The sequence below is a fragment of the Papaver somniferum genome, chromosome 7 (genome assembly GCF_003573695.1).
Source record: "Papaver somniferum cultivar HN1 chromosome 7, ASM357369v1, whole genome shotgun sequence".
Classification (NCBI taxonomy): domain Eukaryota; kingdom Viridiplantae; phylum Streptophyta; class Magnoliopsida; order Ranunculales; family Papaveraceae; genus Papaver; species Papaver somniferum.
The window spans coordinates 15,313,521-15,317,253 of record NC_039364.1 but is presented as its reverse complement, the minus strand read 5'-3'; the positions used below and the strand labels follow the sequence as shown (position 1 = coordinate 15,317,253).

The 3,733-nt window shown below is 36.3% G+C and overlaps 1 long non-coding RNA gene across 1 annotated transcript; it reads left to right on the top strand.

Annotated features, from left to right (window-relative positions):
* The first annotated feature begins 1,132 nt into the window (after positions 1-1,132).
* Positions 1,133-2,771, top strand: LOC113293197. Its single transcript, XR_003332114.1, has 2 exons — positions 1,133-1,286; positions 2,501-2,771. It is a non-coding gene; the product is annotated as an uncharacterized LOC113293197 (long non-coding RNA).
* Positions 2,772-3,733: the final 962 nt, after the last annotated feature.

The following is a 3,733-nucleotide window of genomic DNA, read 5'->3' as shown; positions in this document are numbered from 1 at the left end:
ATCTGCTTGACTCTATGTTCTTACGAATTTTATAGATGAATAATAACAGACTTTAGTGTTGTTCCCTATTCAGACTTCCAATTCACCTTAACAGGCCTCGTGAAGGTTGTTAGAAGTGCGTGGGCTTCCAACTCAAAACCAATTGGTTATGAGTGGAGTGGCTCCACACCTTATATATTAAGATCCAGGTTAAGGAGTTAGTTATGTGGGACTATCTTATAGTTTCTCCAACATGCTCCCCCTCCACGTATAGGACGGAGATTAAACTACTACAACGTGGACCTCTGTACGGGTGGACGGGCAGCCCTTTCGGTCTACTTCTTATTCCACTCTCATACGGGCCTAGCTCTGATACCATGTTTGAAATGTGTGGGCTTCCAATTCAAAACCAATTGGCAAAGAGTGGAGTGGCTCCACACCTTATATATTAAGATATAGGCTAAGGAGTTAGCTATTGGGACTATCTTATAGTTTCTCCAACATGCTGCCCCTCCACGTGTAGGGCGGAGAAGATTAAGCCACTACAACGTGGACTTCTGTACGGGTGGACAGGCAGCCCTTTGGATCTACTTCTCATTTCACTCTCATACGGGCCTATCTCTGATACCATGTTAGAAGTGTGTGGGCTTCCAACTCAAAGCCAACTAGTTTTGAGTTGGAAGCCCACACACTTCGAACAAAAGTTCATACTTTGGACCCCAAATTATCAATACACATGCTAAGAAGCAAGGAAAAGAGAGATTTCGCGTTAAAAAGAAAAAGAAACACTTCCTTGTATTTCTGATAAAGCTTTCACTTTCCACTCTTTTGCTTCTATTAGGAAAAGTCATGTATAAGTCAAGTCTCATTGACTTGATTCTAGTCTATTGGTCTGTATTAATACCTCTCCTCCCTATCTATGTAAGACACCTGATCATTACTGTGTAATAATATTGCATCCACACATTCATTACAGCTTTTTCATGGTATCCGAGAGGGACGATCTAGGTCAAATTCTGTAACAATTTTCTACACATACTAGTGATTCTTCACTTCTTATTGATCAAATATATTTTTCGACAAATTTCTGATCATTAATCAACTTGTTTGATTTCATAAGTTCTTCAAATCATCATTCTGGATCTTGATTTCTTCAAAATCTTGATTTGTTGTCTTCATCATACTTCAAATGTCGAATACCAGAGGATCAATGAATAATCAAACTCAACATAACTCAACAATTCCTCCGCAATCTTCAATTCAAGATCCACAAATCGAACAACCGATTTCCGCTGCTTCTGTATCTGGTAATTCAAGCTATTTTCCTCTACCTTTTAATAATATTGGTAACTTTGTATCTCTGAAATTAGATCATACGAACTTCCTTCTATGGCCTGACCAATTTGAATCTGTGTTGATTTCTACTGATCTTGATGGTCATGTTACTGGTGAAATTGTTGAACCTTCTCAAATTATTGTTAATGGTGTATCTACTGTTAATTCAAGATGGGTTTATTGGAGAAATACAGATATGTTTGTTATGATCATATGCTTGTTCGACTTTGTTTGATTGTTTAGTCAATTCAGTTAGCAATATAACCACCAATTAAGCGTCTGGTTGATTTCTCCTCAGGGACCTTCCAACCGATATAAGGTTGCTCTTGAAATCAACACCAACCCATCTCAGGAGGGTTCCCATCTTTGAAAATACAGCAAAAAACTAGTAGAAATTACGGCTTGCAAGGCCAGTTTTTGCTAAATGGCATTTTTTTAGTAAAAAATATAGCAAAAACTAGCAGGAGCCTCATACACTAGGCATAACTAAACCACTTCTTAGCAATGCCATAAGCAGCTTGAAATGCTTGCCTTCTGACATATGACCATTGAGGATCCAAAATAGAGCCAATTTAAGTTTTACATTCCGATAAAAGTATTTTTAAATCCTATATATACCAATAGTAGAAGTCAGAACCTCCTTTCCTCCCTTGTTATCCGTACTTCTATGCTGCAGAATAAAAATCCACTACACCGATATAAGCAACACTAGAGCTTCTGCATGCTGTAGGTCCCTGGTCCTTGTTTGATATTTCCAGATCTGCTAAGCATTCTCCTGCACGATTTTGTTAAAAAATTAGACCCAAACCGGCAAAACTAGCATCTTGGAAATGTTTTGCATTACGTTTGAGGCAGTTATGTGGAGTCGAACTTGCTGAGACTATGAGTGTTATTTCTATCATCATACATAAATGGTTGCTGCTAAGAATTCACATAAAAAATGGGACAGTTGGGAGCTAGAGTTGTGTTAAATGTATCTCTTGTTTTTATACTGAATAGCTATGTTGTAAGAGAATGACAGTATTACTCAGATTACTAAAGAGTAAATATATTTGGCACCAAACTTTACACAGACATTGCATATTAACAGTGAATACATACATGAATAAGAGTACCTGCTGCCTCATCACAAAAAGGACATTATGGGTTTTCAATACATGAATATTGATGCTGTTGTTGTTGTCAGGCTCGGTGCCATCCCTAACAACTGACTCATTGTTAAACAATACAAAAAGTGATCTACAGCTGAGGATGCAGGAATGAAATTTGTGGATTTCAACTCTGCCTATTTGACTTTTGTTCCTACAAAATTTATTGATGAATGATGACATGCTTCAGTGTTGTTTCCTATTCAAGTGATTGTATCTTAACATAACATGGGGAGAGTCAAATTTGGATCCCCAGATTATCTACCAACTATGCTAATTAGTACGAACAAACTAGACTCCCTTATACTTCTGAGAAAGCTCTCACTTTCCAAGACTTTGCTTTCATATACTTGTTCAACCCCAATGCATGTAAACAAAAATAGTTACTAAAAGTATGCATCACGTTCTTCTCTTGAAATTAGTTCAAGTGGGCAAATTTCATATTAACAAAGCAATATAGCCTGACTAAAAAAAAGCAATAAACTCCCATAAAGTCAAAGATAATGTGAAAAGGTTTGCGCAATCTCAAGTTGAAACACACATAAACATATATATAGAATGACATGAATATCAGTTTCATGTTTTATCTATTTTCATTTTTGTTCATAAGTTTCATCTGTTGAATTCAGACCAAGGGCATGTTATTGAGGCTTGTAAAAGCAGCTTGTAGAAATTTAAGCTGGAACCAACCTAAGAACATGCTGCATATGGAGGATCCACTCTACAACTTATGCAAAATTAGAGCTTGGAGAAACCTAAGCTCGATTATCTATTCTTGTTGAAATATCTGTACTTTTTGTATCAAAAGATTTAGATCAAATTGATAAAGTAACAGAGAAAACTACCAGTGGAGACGTTCCCGTAAGTATGGATCATCTATGTCAGTCATGACCTGCACTAACATAGAAATTAATTAACTAGCCAAAATGTTATTTTATATGTATTATATATTTTTTATCAGGAAAAACCAAAATGCTAATTAACAGCATTTTGTTGCGCATTGCGTTTGGGCATTGCTATTTTTTTTTAGTAAATGAATCTTTATGTGTCTTGTTAGAATGTATTTGATGTGCTTTGCAGTTAATGGTTTTGTTTGAAAAAAATCTACACCTTCTCAATCGATAATAATTCCTGCAAATAATCTAATCATCCAGGATTTATCTAAGGACCCAACAGTAAAACTTTCCCCTGACCATCTCCACATAGACTCAACCAAGGATTGTAACATCTCAGGGAGAATAATGCATCCTATCTATACGGCCAAAACTTGG